This window comes from Schistocerca gregaria, chromosome 1 (assembly GCF_023897955.1).
Source record: "Schistocerca gregaria isolate iqSchGreg1 chromosome 1, iqSchGreg1.2, whole genome shotgun sequence".
In the NCBI taxonomy this organism is placed as follows: domain Eukaryota; kingdom Metazoa; phylum Arthropoda; class Insecta; order Orthoptera; family Acrididae; genus Schistocerca; species Schistocerca gregaria.
This window is the reverse complement of record NC_064920.1, coordinates 659,177,787-659,203,194: the sequence shown is the minus strand read 5'-3', so window position 1 is coordinate 659,203,194 and position 25,408 is coordinate 659,177,787.

Genomic DNA, 25,408 nt, shown 5'->3' with positions numbered 1-25,408 from the left:
TTCGTTTGTGTCTTGTTGTGTTTATATTGTTTAGGATGAACATGCGGTAAAATGAATATGCAAACCTGTTGCCAGCACTTAACCTTTTCGAATAACTATAAGGGGATAACTGACTTTAACGTCACGGATCCGTATTACACGCCCCTCCATCAGGCACTTTGAATAAGTTCATGATGATGATGATGATTATGTTTCGTTTGTGGGGCGCTCAACTGCGCGGTTGTCATCGTGCGTACAAATTCCTAACCTGTACACAGTCCAATCTCGCCCCTTTAACGAATTACGATGAAATGATAAGGACAACACAAACATCCAGTCCCCAGGCGTGAAAATGTTGGGTATTTCATCAGAACACTGGAATATAGTCTAGTGATAAATATGTTTTGAACGTGACGTTATGTCAGCCCTACTCAGCCAAATACTTGTGATGAAACCTCCTATGCCCACCAGGATTTGAACAAGCTGCTTTCTGGTCGACTGACAACACGATATCGACTGTTTTAAATTGAAAGGAACTTCCAATCTGCGATGAATAAAGTGCACATCCACAGAATACCCCATCTGACTGCTGCTTGTTTAGATGACAGTGAGAGATCAGAAAGTCTTTAAGTTAATGAAGCAGTGTAATGATGAACAAGATTTTTTAATAGAGTCGCTTAATCTTGTTTCTAATGTTCTGAATCCTAATAATAGGGTTGGAACTTAAATAGTGGCAACTATTTATTTACAATCGATACAAAAGAGTTACATGTTTTCACCTGTACTGTCCTTTAAAATAGTCACCAGCGTTTTGTAGAACCCATTGCCAGCGAAGTGGGAGGCGTAGTACACTGTTAGCAGAGCCTGTTCTGTTGATGGTGCGAATGGAGCGGTTTACTGCCTGTCGAATCTCTGCAACAGTTCTACTTTACACATGCACTGTGGCTACGTTGTTCCAAATCGAGTAGCTGTAAATTAAGGAGAAGAACTAAAGAGTTTGACATAGTAATTACCATGTATAATGAGTGCAACTACTTCCTTCACGTTCGGAATCAAATCAAAGTCACAAGGACTTAAGTCCGGGGAGTATGGTGGATAGTACAGTACTTCCCCGGCCTATCGACCGAACAGAGCAACCTCGACCGAACAGAGCAACCACAGCTTGCGCTATATGCGCCCGCGCATTGTCGTGCAAAATGATGGGTGCGTTGCGCACAAAGTGTCGCCTCTTGGCTCTGAGCACTATGGGACTTAACATCAGTGGTCATCGGTCCCCTAGAACTTAGAACTACTTAAACCTAACTAACCTATTGACATCACACACATCCATGCCCGAGGCAGGATTCGAACCTGCGACCGTAGCAGTCGCGCCGTTCCGGACTGCGCGCCTAGAACCTCTAGACCACCGCGGCCGGCTGTCGCCGCTTCATTCGCAAAGCTGGTCGCAGGTGATGCTCCAAAAGCGAACAATAATACCGTAAATTGACAGTCTGCCGTGTAGGAACGTAATGCGTTAGCATAACACCATAATAGTTGTACACCAGAATCATCGTAACTTTAGACTGCTCCATTCGCACCATCAACAGAACAGGCTCTACTAACGGTATACTACGCCTTCCACATCGCTAGCAACGGATTCTACACAACGCTGGTAACTACTTAGAAGGACAGTAACGGGTGCAAACATGTAACACTTTCATATCGGTTGTGAATAAATAGTTGCAACTGTTAAAGTTCCAACCTTCGTATTATAATAAAAGAGGCATGACAATTTCTTTTACAAATAACAATATTTGAAACACATCTTATTGACATAATTATTTGTTTTCTATACGCCACATCAATTGGCAGTATGAAATTTCGGTAGTGATTGCACTCGTTATTATACATGGTAATTACTATGTCAAACTCTTTAGTTCTTCTCCTTAATTTACAGCTATTCAATTTGAAACAACGTAGATATAGTGCATGTGTAAAGTAGAATGGGCAGTCGTGTTTGTAAAAACAATTCTGACAGCTATTTTTGTGTTAATGATGAGTTTGTGATTAAACAAAATCAGAGGAACACTTCTTGGAAATAACCGATAAGAACAACTGGCAGTGATTTCGAGAAACAGTTTCATCAAAAACTTTAAGGAGGACGGAGAAAGGAAATATAGAACACTGAACACATAATTATTATATAATAAAAATTGTTTTTATCCTTGTACTCCATTAAAATCTTTATTTTCATTGAAATATTGTATTCCCTCCTTTTCTAGTTACTTGTGTTTTCCTAATTTTTCATTTCATAACGTGCCACATTCTCATAAAACTATACATGATAGAAAACACTTAAGTCAGTTACCGAGTCATTACACTAAGAACTATGAGGTAAGCTATTACCCAAGAAAAAATAACTGAAAATATATCTGTTGGCCTGTGTTATTTAAGGATAAAATTTTGCATCTTAATATTCTCATAAAGGCTTTCTCTGGCAAAGGTAAGTATATCAACTATATACACTGCAAAGTTGTAAGCAAAACAATGTGACGTCTCTGAATACTATAATATGGCGTCCATCTCACTTACTTAAATTTTTGTGAACTCATAGACAGTAACAAGTACGACATCGCTGGGATGATATGATGTCATTAGAATTTCACTTCTCTAGTCCTCAAAAGAATAATATTCATAAAAAAGAGGGAAGACTGTTGCTTTTCAGTAATTCATGGCTGCTAAGTGTGAAACACATTGTAATAAGCTGTATAAATTCTTACCTGGATGTATGTTAATAACATTTTCCAGAAATATGTGCAAGATTTTTTGCGAAAATGTCACTTTTTGTGGTATTTTTACAAGATTTATTTGCTTCTATGAATACATGCTGATCTCTTACATAAAACTAAAGGCCACAGAGAGTAAACTTAATGAAAAAATCAACAATGCTGTCTTTATAACTTTTAATGAATGAAGGTGAAGCACAGCAATAACAAGCTAATTCGAGAAAGAAAACTCCGTCTGTAATTGAATAACTATCTGTCGTAGTTTTGGAAGGCCGAAAATTGGTAACAACGCCCCTAGTGCAATCAGTAGGAACATAATCAATCCTACTGAAGTTCATTTTCATAAATAACTGGGCTGATGCAATCATGAAGAAGGCAGCTTATAGGTGTTTACCTGACAATGACAGCAGGAGACTGATCTCTGAATTTGAATAATGTAACCTTCTTACTAGAAAAGTTTATTTGCCCAGATCGCTACTAATGTATATGTAGACTAATATTTGCAGCAACTCAAACTAGCATCTTCAGATCGTCTACATACATAGACCATTGTGCCACTATACGTAGTGCACAATCATTCAGTCATCTCAAATATGTCAGTGACTAAATGACAGTGCACTACATAGAGTGGTAGACAGGTCTATGTATGTAGATGATCTTTGGAGCCCTCAGTTTAGTCTGATACGAGCTGCAAAGAATTCCTCTCCTGTGTCAGTTTCTTCACCTCGGAGTAGCACTTGCACTCTACGTCGTCACTTATTCGTCGAATGTATTCCAATCTTTGTTTTCTCCTGCAGTTCTTACCCATTAAAGTTCCATCTGGTTCCATGTAAGTTATTTCCCGATGTCTTAATACATATGCTATCACCCTATCCCGGTTTATTTTCAGTGTTTTTCATAGCTAGTTAGTTACACCTTCCACAGATCGTTTTGCACGATAGTTCATAATATTGTGGAGCGAGTCATTTTACAGTCATATCGCAGTTAATTTTACATACCGTTACATTTTAAAAACTTCTAACTTTTTTTCCAAAAAGAAAAGAGTTATATAGATCTGAGTTAATAATTCTGATCCACCAGCTTTTACACGTTACTGTGACAGAAATTATTCTTCAGAAGAGAACAAGTTGTAAAGGAGAAACTTTCTCAGTTTTTTGTCAAACTGTACTTTGTTGTCTATCAGACATTTTATATCACAAGATAAGCCATCAACAATTTTTGTTGTAGCAGCGTGCACCCCTTTTTGTGCCAAAGACAACCTTAATGTGGAGTAATGAGTGTAATTTTTCCTTTTGGTATTGTAATTATATACCGCATAGTCCCTTGTGAACAACAAGCTTCGTGAGGGAATAATACGCAGTGCAGCAGTACTCGAATAACCAACTCCCTGAACAGACTCTACAAAATTATCGTGGGTTACCAACACATATTATTCATACAGAATGTTTTTGCGTAATGAAGGGTTTCTTCTTTGTCATTATTGAATGAGAATACGCAAAATATATTAACTTACTGATTTGATGATTTGTCTCTCCCGAAGATTTGCAATAATTCAAGTGCCATGTAGCTGATCTAAGTTTTTTTAGGAGTTACAAAGTGTGTTTTTACCAATTTAAATTCTCATCAATAGCACCCCTAAGAAGTTTGAAGCTTCCACCCTATTTGTTATTTCCTCACCGTGTGTTCTCATTGATGTAGTAACCAATATAGATGTGCTCAAATGAATATGTTGCATCTTTTTTAAAACTGAGGGTGAGACCATTCCCAGAAAACCAGTCAATGATACTTTTAAGAACATTTTTTTGCCATTTCTTCTGTTCTTGTACGTAAGTTTGAACTGATTACAATACTACAGTCATCTGCATAAAGAACTAATGCTGCTTGTTGTATACTAGACGGGAGATCGTTTCCCTATATGAGGAACAGTAGTGGACTAATATTGAATAAAAATGGTTCAAATGGCTCTGAGGACTATGGGACTTAACATCCGAGGTCATCAGTCCCCTAGAACTTAGAACTACTTAAACCTAACTAACCTAAGAACATCACAGACATCCACATCCGAGGCAGGATTCGAACCTGCGACCGTAGCGATCGCGAGGTTCCAGACTGAAGTGCCTAGAACCGCTCGGCCACAGCGGCCGGCGGACTAACATTGAACCTTGGGAACCCTATATGTGACTTTTTCCCCGGTCATAATTATGTCCCTGGACTATATTGCTGCCTGCAGCTGTGACCGACCGGTTCGAGGCGCTTCAGTCTGGAACCGCGCCGCTGCTACGGTCGCAGGTTCGAATCCTGTCTCGGGCATGGATGTGGGTGATATCCTTAGGAAAGCTAGGTTTAAGTAGTTCTAAGTCCAGGGGACTGATGACCTCAGATGTTAAGTCCCATAGTGCTTAGAGCCATTTGAACTATATTGCTTTATTTGCTAAGTACAACTTTCTGCATTCTTTTGGTTAGATGTGACATGTTCCATTGGTTGGCTATACCATCAGTCACATAAAACGTCAATTTATCTAGTAGAATACTGTGATTCACACAGTCAAATGCCTTAGAGAGGTCGCAGAAAGTACCAACGGACTTTATTTTATTAGTTAATGCTTGTAAAATCTGGTGAGTGGCGTTCTCAGTGACCAATACTTGTGAAACCCAAACTGTGATTTTTTAAGGATTCCATTGTTGCTAAGGTCACGTACTATTCTAGAATACATCATCTTCTCAAACATTTTGGAGAATGATGTCAGCAGTGAAACATGTCGGTAGCTACTAACACCTCTCCTATCACCTTCCATATAGAAGGGTTTAACAATGGCATATTTCAGTCTCTCTGGATATGTTTCTTTCTTAGCGGATGTAGTGTAATACCGCCTCATTCCCTATATTATCAATCCATCTAACTTTTCAGATTTTATACATAGCAACACATCTCAAATGCATCGAGTCCCTGCTTTCCCGGTTTTTACTTCTGACTTTGGGTTGGAGGGGGAGGGGGGGGGGGGGTTTGTTTGGGGAAGGAGACCAGACAGCGAGGTCATCGGTCTCATCGGATTAGGGAAGGACGGGGAAGGAAGTCGGCCGCGCCCTTTCAAAGGAACCATCCCGGCATTTGCCTGGAGCGATTTAGGGAAATCACGGAAAACCTAAATCAGGATGGCCGGACGCGGGACTGAACCGTCGTCCTCCCGAATGAGAGTCCAGTGTCTAACCACTGCGCCACCTCGCTCTGTTTTCCGTTTTTCTCACAAACCGTGATTCAGTATCATACAATGCTGTGCTCCAAACATACCTTTCTCAGAAATTTGTTCCTCAAATTAAGGCCTCCGTTTGTCAATAGTAGTCTTCTTTTGGTCAGTAATGTCCACTTTGTATGTGGTAGTCTGCTTCCTCCAACATGTGTCATTTTAGTTCCAGGGTGGCAGACTTCCTTAACTTCGTCTACTTCGTTGCCATAAGTTCTGATGTTAAGATTATCGCAAATGCAATTCGGCTACTCATAATTATTTCCGTCTTTCCTCGGTTTACAGTCAATCAATAGAGTTCGCCCATTACACTGTTCATTACAATCAACGAGTGGTGGAACTTCTTACTTACTTTCACTCAGCTAAGCAGTCTCATCATTGGAGCTTACCACTGATATCCATTGACCCTAAATTGTGATCTCATTCTTGAACCTTTGTTCTATTTTGTCATTGTTTCTTCGATGTATAGATTGAACAGCAGAGACGAAAGACTACATCTCTGTCTTACCCCTCTTTAATGGGAGTACATTGTTCCTGGTCTTCCGTTCTTATACTTCACTCTTAGTTATTGCACTATTTTACACCTTTCCTCGTAGCTTATTGCTATTTTACTCGAAATTTTGGACATCTTGCAGCATTTTACATAGTCGAACGCATTTTGTAGGTAAATAAATACTATGAGTATGTCTTGATATATGTTATATCGTGCTTCGATTATCAGCTGGAACATCAGAGCTGCCACTCACGTGCCTTTATGTTTCCCAAAGCTAAACTGATCGTCAAAATACAGATCCTTGCTGTTCTATTCCATTCTTCTGTATAGAATTCTTCTCAGCAAATTGGATGCATAAGCCGTTGGATTGAGCGATAGTTCTCGCACTCGTCTGCCATTGCTATCTTTGGAATTCTGTGGATACTGTTTCTCCGAACGTGTGACGGTATGTCTCAAGTCTCATAACTTGCACACACTAACTCGAATAGCAAGTTGTAACATTACATATCAATATCTGTTGGCAGCCTAATTAGGCATTTCTGTATCAAGAGATATAATAAAGCAGGAAGCAGTGCTAAGGCTAACCTGGCCTTCCCTGACACACACTCACTAAACTCTTTCCTTATATATGTTCACACTACATCACAGTAACCTAAACTTGCAGATAAATGTACCACTAGTTTGGAAATCAGACAAACAAATGGCCAATGAGATAGCAAACAGTAACATATCGCTCTCAGCAACATCTACCTTCAATGAACTAGCTGCAACAGTTTACAGAACCAACGTACTTGAAATTAGTAGCAATACTAAACAGGGAAGAGCATGAAATGATTCTGATTGTATCATTGGGTCTGTTAACGACCGTACTCTACAACTTTGTTGCTTAGTATAGGACCTCCATGCCTGTGCATTAACTAATTTGCATTGTAATAGCAGACACATAAATATTTCTTTGTTTGAAGCAATTAAACAGAATCCAGATATAACTACACTGGCTTTGAAGGAGCCATGTTTTGCTTCATTATTAACTAACTATCCTAGTACATGAGGCCCATTAAACTTTCATGGTTTGAAGAACCATGCTCATTCACAAAATTACATTACTATGTAAGAGATACGGTAAGTACTCTTATTAAAAATTATTAATTGAGTAAAGCACAACAAATTATAACTCTTTAAATAACAAATGTGCTTTGATAAGAAGTCTTTTAACTCACCCAAAATATAAGTGGCTGTGCAAATGCCAACAGAACATTAAAGTGAAGTTCAATCACTTTCTCATGAAATGAACACTAATAAAACTGTAATTCTGATCAAAGGGCATAAATGCAACAATTAATAATCTTTTTCATTACAGATTAACTTTACTGGTTTCAGGCAGCTTTCCAAGTAAGGCAAATTGTTTAAGGAAGCGACTGCAGCTTGATTTAAAATTGCACTGAAAGTGGAGTATTTCTCAAACTATAAAACTGAACTTTAAACACTATAACTCCACACATTAGAAAGCTACTAACTATTTTTACAGTTACAAAGTAAGTCTTTCTGTAATAAATTAGGACAATCGGAATTAAATTCACTAGGATAGGATTCCTGTCCAGGTTTGTGATTTGGGATAATCACAGGTGTAAGATAGAGCTTCTAGCAACAGAACGAGTATTATTAAAATCAACCAAATATCACAAATACCTGATTCATTTACAGATTAGCAAATATAAGCAATTTAGTGGAAGGGTCGTGGCACTGGTGGCGTAATTTGCAGTGGCTGTTAACATGGCGGTGATGCAGTCATGGTAGTTTGTATTGCTGGCCTAGTCCTGATACAGATCTTCTTGGCGTCAGAATTATATTTTTACAGTGCCAAAAACCATGCCACGATAATAGTATCATTAAATGCAGCTTCCCAGGACCATAAATACTGCTCTTAAGCCTTTCTGGACTCGACACTCCATGAATTTGAGCCCCAATGATCCGCTACTGCTAGCGAGATGTTATGAACAGCACTGCTCAGCCCAGACTCCTTACTCACCACAAAAGACGAGTTGCCACCTGTGCGTCAACCACACCTTTCCCACTCCGCCAGACTACTTCCGTACCTGCGGGGCTTCCCCACATATTTTACATTCATCCCTACGTTCCCTAACGATGGACCAAGTTATTTACAGTACATTATATAACAATTATTCCAGTAGTTATTTAAATCCACAAGCACAATTTAAATAACATCGTTCAAAAGTTCACATAATTGAAATATGTATAAACAGTCAAAGAATTTCCATGATAGATGCAATACTCTACATAAGCAACACTACAATTTGACAAAGAAATATCGATACAGATAGAAAATAGATCGAAAATAGATGTTACAAATGCAGTGTGAGCACAGCATTTAAATATAGAAGCATGTACAAGTAAAGTTCATGTAACAGGACACTAATCTCAGAAAGCAGCAGCAAATATGTGAAGTTCGATAGCGTGGAAACCTCACTTACAGCAGTTCCGAAAACTAAAGTCCGTAAAGCTCAATATTATCATAACGAAACATTTAACAAGTTTGTTACACCACGATAAATAATAAATCCAGCGAAATAATTCAGCTCATAACTGCTCCAAAGCGCATCACCAACGTTAAAGTTCGCGTGGTCACATGAACAGTCACCTAAAACCTCATAAATAATTCAAAGCTTCGTTAGAATTTAGAGTCCAGAAGCCACGCTCACAAAATTATTCTGAGTTCCGTAAAATTTCAGTGTATTCAGCTCGTACCCTCAAGAAATTTTCTAATGCTGGCCCAAGACACTCTTTCTTTTGGCCTCACAGTACCTCTCCAGCCTTGCGCTCCGAGCGATCACCGACATAAGACACTGCGTGGAGATTTGCCTGCCCTTTTAAGTACTTTGTGACGTCATGACTACTTAGTTCAATTTAAACAATAAGGAACTGACCACCATTGCATCATAAAAACTATTACACATACACACAATACACTAGTAATACAAAAAATATTACAGTCACTTTGTCACTTCTCACTATAAAATTTGTACATTATGTGCAAAATTGTGAACGCATTATAGGAAGTTAGGCAACATGTTCAAGCTCACTTTACAATTACAAATAATTCTTAAATCGTGCATTATGAGTTCCCACACATTAGGAATATTGGCTAAAGATCTGGGATACACGTGTTGTCCTTACGTGTATGCAGCGAGAATCCGTAGGGGCGACACAATTTGCAAATGCATTTCATATACCGTCACAATTAGTTATTTACATGCTTGATTTCAAAAGTAACATGTTTATGTGATTACTGACATCGTCAGGTTTGACATCATGCATCATAAGAAAAAAATTCTTCATTAGTTCATTTGTCATTAATTGTATAAACTGCTGTAGTTGAAACTATACATGTCTTTCAAAGTATAGGTCTGAGAATTAAGTTTAATGTTCCAATGAGCTTGTCTTGTCGCTCCTATTTGTCTGATGCATCTTGTACTTACGTATCTTGTCTGTAAGGTATGTTACATATTTTTCGTGGAAATACGGCATTCATTCTCTCATCAACCAACCATGGACGTCATTGGCCATTCTGACCTGCCAGAGAACAGTCTCACAAGGGAATGGTCAGACTTGTCACGTCGAAACCTGTGTTGCTTTTTTTACCACTGTGAGTTAACATTGCAAGAAGTCTGTATGCAGAATTTTAGCTGTTGACATGACCTGGAAGTCTGTAAACAATTTTATGAAGTAAGACATTATTGTCGCATGGTTTCCGCGCTTATAACTGCCTCTTTTGCAACCCTGACCTCTCTCGCTACGTTATACCAACGCCATCTAGGGACAAGGTGGCGTTAGCTAAGCGCCGCTCTCTTGCCACAGCAGTGAGAGAGCTAATTCCCTCAGTGAAAGCGATCGTATGATAATTAAACATTCGTTGACGAATATGGCTTATATGTTATCTATAACATTCTTTCCAAATAACTATGAAATAGACACAAGTAAATATACGGTTTAGAACACGTCCGAATTTTATTTCTTGTAATTACCGCAAAAATGCTAAATATTGATACAATGTTCAAAACATTCTTGTGCACCAAGAACATACAAGCAAAGACGACATATGACAACCCTGCGAATCACAGACGTTGTAAGAAAAGCTTCTATCATTTCGATTTGTCTCACTTCACTTTCCGACCTGTTTCTCGATACAAATTTTGTTATTTTTCTTGCCACAATTTTATGTGATCTTTTGAAGCGACTAATTCAACTTTGAGAAGCTGTAAATTCCTTAGCGCCTATCGCATTGGCCATCCCTAACGCCCAATCACTCAAAGTTGTATCGCTGACACTAAATGACTGTTGCCTGGCATCGGTAAATAGCTCAAAAAGTCGCGCATTTATCTCCGTTGCAATTTCCAGTCGACTCTTGCGTCGTCCAGCGACTTCCTAGTTCCATCTGTACAATTCACGTTCATAACGGAAAAAGCGATACTTATTTTGAACAGTACTGGATACGTAGGCGTTTCTTCCCACTTTCGTTCAACCAATACGCCACCGCTTTTTCTTTGTCTGATGAGATAATTGTAGTTGCTGGTGTTGCTTTCGGAGATAATTGATGTGTTACGTTGCACTATCACTCGAAGAGTCTTCATGAGTGCAAATTTCGTCGGTGTCTTCGCCGTCTGTAGATTCACAGTCTGCGATATCGAGTGTTTCAGTTGTTTCTAGCCACATGTCTGCGCCATTTACATGCTCGTCTGGAAGTTTAACAACCATGTCGCACAACACGTAGTCTTCACGCGTGTTTTCTGTTGATTGCTTCATTTGGCGTCTGTGGTATATCTCCATGGCAAGCAGCAAAACATTTACAGGGTTCGCCATCACCTGTGAGGGGAGATTGAATGTTCACCGTAAAGTGGCTTGCGGAGTATAGATGAACATGTACAGAACATCTTTCACATCTCTAACCAGTTTCAGGACGGTATGTTTCGAAACACGTACCAGAAATTAAAACGACGGGCATGCCACAGAAGCGAATATTCGTTTCCCCTTTCCACCAAAACCGTGCAGCGATGTTCCTCCTTAGTGAATGCCGCGATAAGACGGCCCCACTTCCCGACCATGCGCACAACGCTCGCCACTCACCATTTCCAGGGGTGGCCAGCCATAACTGCAAGCGCCAAGCAGTAAACACAGCCATGTTCGTGATTTTTTTTAGGTGACTTCCGGATCATGACATCAGCTACAATTTTGCACAGTTAAATAACAGTGCTAAGAAAAGCAATACATGTTTCGGCATGACAGGTCTGACCATTCACTTGTCAGTCCTCCGGAGTGGGATTTTGCGCTAATTCGCTCTGGTCAGCCGCGGCCTGCACGCCTTCCTCCCGTGTCCGCCCTCTCCACGCTGCCCCACCTGCTTCAGCCATCCCACCGCCCGACCAGACGTGTCTTCAGAAACTTACCACCGCTCTCACCTCCCGATGCAACCGCTCCTAATCTCACAAGATACTGTACTTTTAATCTCCTACTGCTGGGAGATTTCATCTTAACATACAACTTGCTTGCCGTTTAGTTTTTCGAAAAGTTTTCGTAAAAGGCTCTCGAAAACCACGATGGACGTTCATTATTGCAAAAAAAGAAGTATTATTATCTCGATTTTTTGTAGGCATAAAATTAACTATCCTAAATCGGATAAGATACGTTCGATTCTTTGTGATCTGTAGTAGTATCCAGCTATAATTCTGGGATCGTGGCCATCGTACTCGAGCCCCCTGATGTACACACGTCTCACACGTTTCAAAATAATAAATAAAAAGCAAACTGATTTGCAAAAATTAAAAAAAAAACACCGCTGCTAATGGCCTTGCCATGGCGGATACACCGGTTCTTCCACAATCACCGACGTTGAGCAACATCGGGCCCGCCTAGTACATGGATGGGTGACTGAAAACCGCGTACCATTGTGTTTGAAGTGTTGTCCAGCTGAAGGATTTGAACCGGTACGTTGACCTATACGACGTCATCGTTATGCCCGTTCCCAGCGATTGGCAGTGATGAACTAAGGGTCCGATCTTTATCAGTATCTTAGGCAACCCACTTCCCCATCCCACCCGAAAGTGCACAACTGTAATGCCTGCACATTACATGGTAACAGATGTAGGACAATTTGTGTTGTATACATACACAGTGTGACCCAAACACTTTAAGTTGAAAATATACGGACGGTAGAGGATATCGCACCGGTTCGGTAGCTGCAGCTACTGCCGAGTCTGGGCGCTGATGAGTCCTCTCCATTTGGCTTGGTCCTCCCACCACTTTTCTTCCTCCACTTGCTGCCAGGTCACACCTCTCCTTTCTACAGATATTCTCAATCCCATTTTCCACCGTGTTCTTGGGAGCCCTCTAGGTCTTTTCCCACCCATCTTTAGTTCTTCCATAATTTTGGGGAGTCTCTGCCCATGCATCCTCTTAACATACCCATACCATCTTAATCTCTTTCTTTCAATTTCTTCTCTCATACTCTCTTGTTTAAGGTCCTTTCTAATCTCTACATTCCTTACTCTATCCATTCTTGTTTTTCCCTTCACTGCTCTGGGAAATTTCATTTCCCCTGCTTGCAGTCTGCTCCAGTCCCTTTCTGTCATTGTCCATGTTTCTCCACCATAGGTGACAATAGGGATGTAATAATCCCTATACATAAGGAGTATTGCTCTTTCTGAAACTTCATTACTCCAAATCAGGTGTTTCATTGTTTGGTAGAAATTGTCTTCCTTCTGTAACCTCCTATTAATTTCGTTAGTTATTCTTCCATCCCTAGATATTTCACTCCCTAAATAAGTGAAACTTTCTACCACTTTGAGGGGCTCTCCATCCAAGGTAATATTTCCGTTGATACCTTCCTCTCTACCAAATACCATTACTTCACTCTTATCTTTATTTATTTTTAATCCATACCTTTTCATTATTTTCTTCCACGCATCGAGCTGTAACTGTACATCTACCTCTTTATCAACCCATATTACTATATCATCTGCAAAAATCATCTTTTTGTCTTTTTCTTTTACTATATCTTTAACTGCCCTATTCATTCCCTCCATCACAACATTAAAAAGCGCAGGTGATAGAATACTTCCTTGCTTAAGTCCTTGTCTTATTTCGAAGTATTCAGAGGTCCCCGATGGTGTTCTAATTCTACAATTGTGTCCTCTGCACATTGTCTTTATAACATCTTTTATATCTGTCTTCTTCATTTCTTCCCTGAGTCTTTCCCTGTCAACTGAGTCATATGCCTTTTCTATGTCTATAAAAACCATCATCACCCTTTTGTTATACTCCCAACTTTTTTCCATCAGTTGACGGATAGAAAATATCAGGTCGATCGCGCTTCTTCCTTTCTTAAACCCATGCTGTTCTTCACTCAGCTCGTTTTCTATCTTTTCACTTATTCTATTTAGTAAAATTCTTTCAAAAATTTTGGCTGTATGACTCATAAGGGTTATTCCTCTGTAGTTTTTACAAAGTCTTTTATTGCCTTTCTTGAAGATGGGAACAATGTCTCCTATTCTCCAGTCGTCAGGTATTGTCCTGTTCAGAAATAGCGTTACAAAATTCTAGGACATGTAGATGAGAGTGAGTACATAATATTCTGAAAAGTAATCCATGTGCAAAAGTGTACCGTTTCCGTTCTAAGACAGTTTCATTTCTGATGTTTAACTCATCCACATCTGCTTGAGGAATTAAACAAGGCGTGGCGCAGTACTATTACGTTACAATTAGGAAATTAGGTGATAATCTTGCGTAGTACTACTCATCCTGTCTGCCCTGTTACATACCAGGGCAAGAATTCTGAGACTTTTCTCTTCTCTTAGCAGACATGAAGGCATTACACATCTGAACTGAAACCGTTTTAGAATGGAAACGTTATATGTATTCACTGCCCTCTACAAGTCCCAGAAGTCTGTAACAGGAATTTCCGAACATCCTGTACAATTTTATGTGACCTGTCGACAGAGCGCCCTCGGTATTAGGCTGACAATGTATTGGATTCGATATAGTAATTGACACAATAACAGATGAAGTATAACCAGTGTTTCCAAAAGGGAATAAGACATACCAGTATGCCGAATTGAGCCGCGTCCCTCCGTAAGTACCTCTCTCTCCACAAACGGTGGGAATCTGCTGGTCATCAGCGATTTCCTCCAGATTTATGATGCACGCAGAGTTTGGCCAGAAATGAAAGTCACGAAAGTGGGATCTCCAGATGGTAAAGCGTCTGGAAAAAATAAAGCTAAATACTGCTGGATAACTTACATTGCGTTTATTAATGCTACAAACGGCATGAAAAGGAGTGGCAAAGGAAAAACTGAGATTGCATATACGCTTCCAACAAAGGACTGTATTTATAGCGTCCGTGGGGACTCTCCATATAACTTTTCATGAGGGGAATTTGATTACAGCGTACAATACCTTACTGACAGTTTATTTGCGATGCTTCTCCTTTTCATGCATTATTTAAAAAAAATAATAAAACATAAATAAACAAAATATATAAAATTTTGGTTTATTTTCAGAGTAATTAATGTAAAAACTGAAAATAAAATAAGCCAAAATTTTGACACGTGGTCTCGACCCCACGCCCCTCGAATTGTCGGTCCGTATACTTTCCGCTGCGCCAACCGCTGGCTTGAAACGACGTTAACGTAAATACTGTGGCTCAGTCCTCGCCCGGCCCGCTCCAAAAATACTATCTTTTCTAAACGCTTCGCCCTCTGGGTCTCACACTTCAGTAACTTTCATTTCTAGCCAAGCCCGGTAGATATTATAAATATGGACGAAATCGGTAATGATAAGCACGCGCGGTCCCCTTTTCAGTCACGTCTAGAAAATCATGGTCTTCAACGTTTGTTTTTTGTTTGTGTCACCACCAATACGAGTTTATATCCTTGTGATAATCTTTTGCCCTTCTGTCAACTATGGGTCAGCTGAACAAGTAGATGCCGCCAAATCTAATCTGACAAGCAGAAGCTTGTCATAAGGTTGTTTTTTTTTTGCGCGGGGGGGGGGGGGGGGGAGGGGGGGCTCTAACGATGGAAAACAGCCCTGATCCATTTTGAGTGACGGTGGTATGCAGTCTGCGCATAAACCACACCCTTTACACGTACTTGAGCACGTTACGCCAACCTCAAACAGCACTACATCCGCGCTATCTCCTGCAAAATGGGAGTATCTCAGTAGCTCGAGGCCCGGCGTTTGCGGTAACTGCGCCCGGTCGGCAGTCAGCGGCAGCAGCGGTGTGCTCTCAGAAGGAAGCACTGGCAGCGAGCGCGGCCATTACTATGCACTGCCGTGGCTGCGGTGCGGTGAGCCGCCATTGGCCGACGTGCTGCCCCACCTGATTGCCGGGTAATCCCCGACCAGGCTGCGCACCCACGGCACCGTCGGCTTACCGACTACTCACTGTAAGTGTTTGGCAGCACCGCCGGCTCTGTGGCCGCACTGCTTTCACCGAAACGTCTCTCCAGACAGGGAAGTATCATCAAATTACACTTTATTCCCGCTACACTTCAAGGCTCACTGTTACAGGATTAAAAAAAACATTCGACTACTAAAGTAATGTACTTATTTTGAAGAATGCCTCTATATGATGATCTGGTGCCTAGCGTTGTACAGTGGTCTCAGACATTGTTCATTTACCGTATTAAACAGTTTGGCCACGGAAGTCGCCCTAGAGTACAGTGGAGGGCTAGATTTAGAGTCTACAGAGGAGACTGAACCTGCAGTACGAGCAGATAACGTCGCTCAGGTTGATGCCGTGTTCCTTGACTTGAGGAAGGCTTTTGATACCGTCCCGCACTGCCGTTAGTTAATAATAACTAAAAATAAATAAATAAAAAATTACGAGCTTACCGAGTATCGGACCAGATTTGCGATTGGATTCAAGACCTCCGTGCAGATAGAATGTAACACATCGCTCTTAACATAACAAAATCAACAGATGTAAAGGTAATTCCCAGAGTGCACCAAGGACTTGTGATAAGACCATTACTGTCTACAAAGTATGTAAATGATACATTGCAAAGCATCGGAAGCTCTATTAAGACCGTTGGCAATTTATATGGTTATATTCAAGAAAGTAGCAACACGAGAAGAAAGTATCGATTTTCAAACTGACTTGTAAAGGATTCATGAATGGTAAAACTGACTAGGAACGTAAACAAAACTAACATATTGCGCATCTATAGGAAACGAAATCCAGTGGTGTACAACTACACTGTTGTTGTTGTGGTCTTCAGTCCTGAGACAGGTTTGATGCAGCTCTCCATGCTACTCTATCCTGTGGAAGCTTCTTCATCTCCCAGTACCTACTGCAACCTACATCCTTCTGAATCTGCTTAGTGTATTCATCTCTCGGTCTCCCCCTTCGACCATCATCAGTTATTTTGCACCGCAAATAGCAAAACTCCTTTACTACTTTAAGTGTCTTATTTCCTAATCTAATTCCCTCAGCATCACCAGACTTAATTCGGCTACATTCCATTATCCTCGTTTTGCTTTTGTTGATGTTCAACTACACTATTGATGACAAATTTCTGGGAACAGTATCTGCCGTATAATATCTTAGAGTAGCTATCGAAAGTGATCTTAAGTGTAGTCACCACATAAAACAAACGATATGAAAAGCAGATTCCAGCCGGAGGTTCGTACTAAGAGCCCTAAGGAAATTTAATTCATCCACGAAGGAATTGCCTTACAAGGCACTTATTAAGCCGATTCTGGAGTACTGTTCATCAATCTTGGACTCTTACCAAATAGGACTGATAGAAGAGATACAGAAGATCCAACGAAGAGCTGCGCGTTTGTCACGGGATCGTTTAGCCGGTGCGACAGGGTTGCAGAGACACTCACCAAACTCCTGTAGCAGATGTTACGGCCGAGGTGTTGCGCGTCACAGAGAGGATTACTATTGAAATTTCGGGGGATCACCTACCGAGAAGAGTCTGTGAACGTATTATTTCCTTCAATCCACATCTCACGAAACGACTATGAAGAGAAAATTCGAGACAGATGCTTACCTTACCAACAACCATTTTTTCCAGGAGCCATTCCGAATGAGACAGGGAAGAGGAAATCGTTTAGTAGTAGCAGAAGTACTCTCCGCCACACACCTCTTGGTGGCTGAGTAGGATGTAGATAAAGAGGAATTTTTCTGACAACCAACCGACAGAAATGGAATTTTGGAACAATTTTTGAACTAAAAGCCTTTTACGCAGCATTTCAGGTTTGTTTTTTAGTTGATGTTTATGATGGGTTTGTAATTTAATAATGAGATGACCTTTAAAAATGCAAAGAACTTAAATCATTAAGTTATTCATTTAATTTTATTAACATTGGCATGAACAAGTAAATTTATCTACGCGAAAAATCACTCTTTGTCAATATTCATTTCCCTGATACATTAATATTTCTGTTTTATAAGTAGCGTATATTAAATTTGTCCATGTATATCAATTGGGAAAATGCAAGAGTAAACAGCCAATTAAATTTTGCTTATATTTATTCCACATACAATACTTTCCCAAACTGAAAATGAAAGTTTCATATAATTGGTTTGCATCTATACTTGTTTCTTATGAAACTACTTATAATATCGTCAGAACACAGTTGTCTTAAAATATCACTTAGCGAAGCCAGGATATCCCATAAAGCACTCCAGTTGTTCGCTAGACCTTCTTTCGTTATCACTAGTCAGTAAGTTATCCGTCTGACTCTATGGTTCTTAAGACATCTTAAACTTTGGACGTAGTATCTCCTAAACAAACAAGATTATATGAAACTGGTTTTCCCAAGCTCCTAAATCAGTATACGTGTCTAGCGGCAGGAAGTAAAGAAGACAGTGGATTGTGCTTTGGATGAAAAGATAGATGAAGGAAATGGCTTTGCGTGAAAATGTCAATGCTACCAAAATTTTGCTAAGCATTCTTTTAAATATCTCTTGCTCTTTTGCAAACTAAAGTGCAACGCGTTTAATCGGACGCCGCAAGTGGATGATTTGACTCTAGGGAGCTCGAGGATTTAAAGCTGAGTGTTGGTTGAATTCATATAAGCGTTCCACTGAAATATTCAGCTGAATAAGCCTACACAAAATCATTGCATGAACATCTTCTGTGACTGGAACAGGGCAAACACTGAGGTGACAGAGCTCATGAGATATCGATTTGCATTTATACAGATGGGGGTAGCATCGCGTACTCGTTTTATAAATGGGTATTACATTGGTGGAGCTGGCATTTGTGATCAGCTGATTCATATTAAAAGGTTCCCGACGCATTTGTGGCCACCCGACGGGAATTAACAGACTTAGTATGCAGAACGGTTGTTGGAACTAGATGTATGGGAGGTTCCACACCAAAAATCTTTAGGGAATTCAGTATTTCGAAATATACAGTGTCAATAGTGTGCCGAGAATACCAAATCTGTGGCATTATCTCCAACCACGGACAACGCAGTGACCGACGGCCTTCACTTAAAGACTGAGAGCAACGGCGTTTGTGTAAACTTGTCAGTGCTAACATACAAGCAACATTGCGTGAAATACCCACAGAAATCAATGTGGGATGTTCAATGAACGTATCCGTTAGGACAGTGTGGCAAGGTTTGGCGTTAACGGGCTATGTTAGCAGACGACCAACGCGAGAGCCTTTGGCCAACAACACGACAGCGTCTGCAGCGCCTTCCTGGGCTCTGTCGGGCCTAAGCGACTGGAAGATTTTGGCCTGGTCAGATGAGTCCAGATTTCAGTTGGTAACACATGATTTTGTGGTTCAAGTGTGACGCAGATCGCACGAAGCTATGGACCCATGTTGTCAACAAGGCTCTTTACAGGCTGTTGGTGGCTCCATTATGGCGCGGGCTGCGTTTACGCGATATGGACTGGTTCCTCTAGTTCCGCTGAAACGATCATAGTCTGGAAATGGTTATGTTCAGCTGCTTGGAGACCATTTGTAGGCATTCGTGGATTTCATGTTCAGACACAACGACGAATTCTTTTGGATGCCACCTCAGTAGACCACAATTGCTCGCGATTGGTTGAAGAGCATTCTGGACACTCCGATGACAGATCGCCCGACATGAGCCCCATCGAACATTTATTGGACGTAATTGAGAGCTCAGTTCCTGCACAAAATCTTGCACCGCTACACTTTCGCAAGTATGGACGGCTACAGAGACAGCATGGCTCAATATTTCTGCAGGGGACTTCCAAAGATTTCCTGAGTCCATGCTAAGTCGATTTTCTGCACTACGCCGGCCAAAATGAGGTCCGATACGATATTAAGTTCAAATGGTCCAAGTGGCTCTGCGCACTATGGGACTAAACTTCTGAGGTAATCAGTCCCCTAGAACTTAGAACTACTTAAATCTAACCTAAGGACATCACCCATCCATGCCCGAGGCAGGATTCGAACCTGCGACCGTAGCTGCCGCGCGGTTCCTGATTGTAGCGCCTAGAACCGCTCGGCCACACCGGCCGGCCGATACGATATTAGGAAGTGATAGCAAAAATTTATTATAAATTTAATGAAAGTGGACAAATGCAATGCAGAATCTTTGAGTCAGCAGACGTACCATGAGACTATGGGAAGAGCAAGGACAGATAAGTGCAAAAACCATCGCACAGTCAGCTTGAAGCCTCAATCACCTTAAATCCTTATAAAAATAATATACAGATGAAATTTTAAAAAAAGTGTGGTTCTATGAGACGAGTATCAGTCTGACTTTCCGAAAGGTAAGGGACCTTTGCGACTGATAATGAAAGCCAGAACTAAGAATAATCAGTACACATTTTTAGGATACGTTGACCTGGAAAAAGTGTTTGACAGAGTAAGTTGGTGCAAGGTGTTCGAAATTCTGAAGAAAATAAGAGTAAGGTAAGGGTAATGGCGGATAATGTATCCCGTCATTTCAAAATCTTTCCAGACTAGATTTAAAAAAATGCAGAGAGCCGTTAAAATGCTAGTTTTAACGCTTTTGGTGTTATACATACTCCCCCTGCAATTAAGTAGGCTGCAACGCACAGAATGCTCATACAACCATGAGGAACTCAGAAAAAGTCCTTCTTTGGGATGTTGTTCCAATCGCACATCACTATGACTTAAATGTCGGTTATGTCGTCAAAGCGTTCACTCTTCTTGTGAATTACTGCCCTTTGGTCTTTTGTGATAGGTTGACATTGATAACATCCAGTCTCATTAGCCTTGATGATTTTACGTGTTTTGGATTTCACCCAAGTAGCAGCAGGCGCCCATACGTCGTTGTTTGCACGGGAGTCAAGGTGTGCTGGACAACCATTCCACACATTTTTCTCTTCTTCAATACATTCTGGAGGATTTCTTGAACATATCGTTCAGAAATGTCCCCCCCCCCCCCCTGCACTTTGTAATACAACAACGTCGACACACTACGGTTGCACGTACACCACTTAACACTGCCTGATCACAACTGACTGTCACAGTTGTTAGTTCAAGCTGCCATCATAGATACTGCGCTTACGTCGCCTATAGGTCTTGAATGAAATCAGTCTAGGAACATTTTGTTAGACGGTGCACAATACGTTCAAGAACCAAGACGGAACCACAAGAAAAGCAGACCAAGAACTAAGTGATTAAGATTAAAAATGGGGTAAGACAGCGATGTAGTCTTTCGTCTCTACTGTTCAGTGTATGCAACGAAGAAGTAATGAAGTAAATAAAAGAAAGATTCAAAAGTCAGATTAAAACTCAGAGTGAAAGGATATCAATGATAAATTCGCAGATGGCATTGCACTGTTATGCTCAGCGAAAGCGCAGAAGAATTGCAGGACATATTGAACGGAATGGACAGTCTACTGGACACAGAATATGGACTGAGAGTAAACCGAAGAAAAGCAAAAGAAATGAGGAGCTGCAGAAATGAGACTAACGATAATCTTAACACCAAAACTGCAGACCACAAGTAGGTAAAGGTACGGAATTTTGCAATTTTGCAAGCAAAACAACGCATGATCACACAAGACGGACGAAGCAAGAAAGATTTAAAAAAGAGAAGTCTGCAAATGTCAAACACCGGCCTTAATCTGAGAAAAAAATTTCAGAGGATGTACGACTGGACCACAATGTTATGAAGTAGTGCATTATGGACTGTGAGATAATTGGAAAAGAAGAAACGAAGCGTTTGAGATGTGTTACTGTCGAAGGATACTGAAAATTGTATAGACTTGTAAGATGACATGTGAAGAGGTTCTCCACCGGACCGGTGAAGTAATGAACATAATGCAGACTGGTTAGGGTGTGTTAGGACACAAGAGACTAATTTCAGTGGTATTAGAGGGAACTGTAGAGCTAAAAACTGTGAAGGAAGATAGAGATTTCAATAGATCCTACATATAGGGTGAGTCACCTAACATTACCGCTGGATATATTTCGTAAACCACATCAAATACTGAGGAATCGATTCCACCGACCAAACATGAGGAGAGGGGCTAGTGTAATTGATTAATACAAACCATACAAAAATGCACGGAAGTATGTTTTTTAACACAAACCTACGTTTTTTAAATGGAACCCCGTTAGTTTTGTTAGCACATCAGAACACACAAACAAATACGTAATCAGTGCCAATTTGTTGCATTGTAAAATGTTAATTACATCCAGAGATATTGTAACCTAAAGTTGACGCTTGAGTACCACTCCTCCGCTGTTAGATCGTGTGTATCGGAGAGCACAGAAATTACGTAGGGATCCAAAGGGAACGGTGATGGACCTTAGGTACAGAAGAGACTGGAACAACACATTACGTCCACATGCTAACACCTTTTTATTGGTCTTTTTCACTGACGCACATGTACGTTACCAATACGGGTAAGATACACGTACACACGTGGTTTCCGTTTTCAATTACGGAATGGAATAGAGTGTGTCCCGACATGTCAGGCTAATAGAAGTTCAATGCGGTGGCCATCATTTGCTGCACACAATTGCAATCTCTGACGTAATGAATGTCGTACACGCCGCAGTACATCTGGTGTAATGTCGCCGCAGGCTGCCACGATACGTTGTTTCATATCCTCTGGGGTTGTAAGTACATCACGGTACACAGTCTCCTTTAACGTACCCCACAGAAAGCAGTCCAGAGGTGTAAGATCAGGAGAACAGGCTGGCCAATTTATGTGTCCTCCACGTCCTATGAAACGCTTGTCGAACATCCTGTCAAGGGTCAGTCTAGTGTTAATTGCGGAATGTGCAGGTGCACCATCAAGCTGATACCACATACGTCGACGCGTTTCCAGTGGGGCATTTTCGAGCAACGTTGGCCGATCATTCTGTAGAAAGGCGATGTGTGTTGCAGCTGTTTGGGATCCTGCAATGAAGTGAGGAGCAATGAGGTGGCCGCCAGCGATTCCGCACCATACATTTACAGGCCACGGTCGCTGTCGCTCTACCTGTCTGAGCCAGCGAGGTTTGTCCACGGACCAGTAACGTATGTTCCGTAGATTCACTACCCCGTGGTTTGTGAAACCCGCTTCATTGGTGAACAGGTAGAACTGCAACGCACTCTCTGTTAATGCCCATTGACAGAAATGCACTCGATGATTAAAGTCATCACCATGTAATTGCTGATGTAGCGACACATGAAACGGGTGAAAGCGGCGACGATGCAGTATGCGCATGACACTACTTTGACTCAGTCCACCGGCTCTCGCAATGTCCCGTGTACTCATGTGTGGGTTCATGGCAGCAGCAGCTAACACACCAGCTGCGCCCGCTTCTCCTGTTCAAATAGCTCTGAGCACTATGGGACTTAACTTCTGAGGTCATCAGTCCCCTAGAACTTAGAACTAGTTAAACCTAACTAACCTAAGGACATCACACACATCCATGCCCGAGGCAGGATTCGAACCTGCGACCGTAGCAGTCGCGCGGTTCCGGACTGTGCGCCTAGAACCGCGAGACCACCGCGGCCGGCGCTTCTCCTGTGACGGGCCTGTTACGGACACGTTTGCGTGCTACGACCATACCTGTTGCATACAGTTGGAGGTAGATGTTTTGCAATGTGCGGCAGGTTGGATGCTCTCTGTCCGGGTACCGTTCTGCACACGCCCTGCAGGCTTCAGCTGCATTTCGTCGACACCCGCCGTAGACGAGTATCATCTCCGCCTTTTCAGAGTTCGAATACACAATGGTCACAGTTCCTACAACAATACACTGCGTGCGGAGACGAATGCAGAATAACAATAGCATCAAGAACTACATGCGGACACTGCGACTAGACCAAACCACAACAGTGCACTACAGCCACACTCGTAAACACGGTCGTCATCGTAAACATGTCCCTACAGATGCTTATCGCCGACCGTGGTCCGTGTTTGTTACAACACGCAACTGAAAGTCGGAAGTTTCAAGCGTCAACTTAAGGTTACAATATCTCCTGATGTAATTAACATTTTACAATGCAACAAACGGCACTGATTGCGTATTTGTTTATATGTTCTGATGTGCTAACAAAACTAACGTGGTTCCATTAAAGAAAACGTAGGTTTGTGTTAAAAAACATACTTCCGTGCATTTTTGTATGGTTTTTATTAAACAATTACACTAGCCCCTCTCCTCACGTTCGGTCTGTGGAATCGGTTCGTCAGTATCTGATGTGGTTTACGAAATATATCCAGCGGTGACGTTAGATGACTCACCCTGTATAATTGAGGATGTAGGCTGCAAGTGCTACCGTCCGATGAATAGGCTGGGAGCGCGAGAGGAGGTTGGGGCGGGGCATATTTTTTAAATAAACTCATGTCCTGCTATATTCTATGATTGTACGCTTGCCCAGTAATCAATCACTAACGGCACGTTGATTGAAAATTGGTTTAACCACGCATTTATCCGAAATACATCTCACTGCCTCATATTCAAGATCTGCTGTGAGGTTCTGGATCAAAATCCGATCATCTGGAAGTGTTGCAGTATGATACAGTTTCACGGTGATGTGATTCCCGTGCAGGTAAAACCACATTCCACGAACTACGGTACACTGGCAATCCGTCCTAAAGTTCCAAGTCTGATGCTTCCCAGGCAGCAGACTTCCTTACCTCCGACTACGCCGTGGTCCCCAGTTATGATCGTAAGTTTATCGCTAATCTCGTTTCTGGTACTCTATATATGTTGGTCTTTTTCCGTTTATTCATAATACATAGGCCGGCCGCAGTGGTCTAGCGGTTCTAGGCGCTCAGTCCGCAACCGCGCGACTGCTACGGTCGCAGGTTCGAATCCTGCCTCGGGCATGGATGTGTGTGATGTCCTTAGGTTAGTTACGTTTAAGTAGTACTAAGTTCTAGGGGACTGATGACCACAGAGCCATTTGAGCCATAATACATACTTTGTAAACATTAACTGTTAATCCAATTCAATATATCTTCTAATTCTTCTTCACGTTCACTGAGGATAGCAATGCCATTTACAAATTTATCATTGATATCCTTTCACTCTGAATTTTACTCTCACTTTTGAATCTTTGTTTTATTTCCTTCACTACTTCTTCGATCTATAGGTTGAACAGTAGGGGCGACAGTCTTCATCGCTGTCTTATGCTATTTTTAATCCGAGCACTTATTTCTTGGTCTTTCATACTTGTGGTTCCCTCTTGGTTCTTGTACGTCTTGTGCACCGTCTGCCAAGACGTTTAACGCAACTACTGCGGCGGCAGCTTCAATTAACGACTCTAAGCAACAGATATGCGTTCGACCAGTCGGTTGTGACCAGGCCAAGCTGTCTCTACGTGCAATAGTAGTGTGACGTTGTTGTACCACAAACAGCTGTGGAGCAACATCTCTACATCAACTGTTAACAAGTTCTCCAGAATGTGTTGAAGAAAAGAAAGCTATGTACATTGCTTGTCCTCTA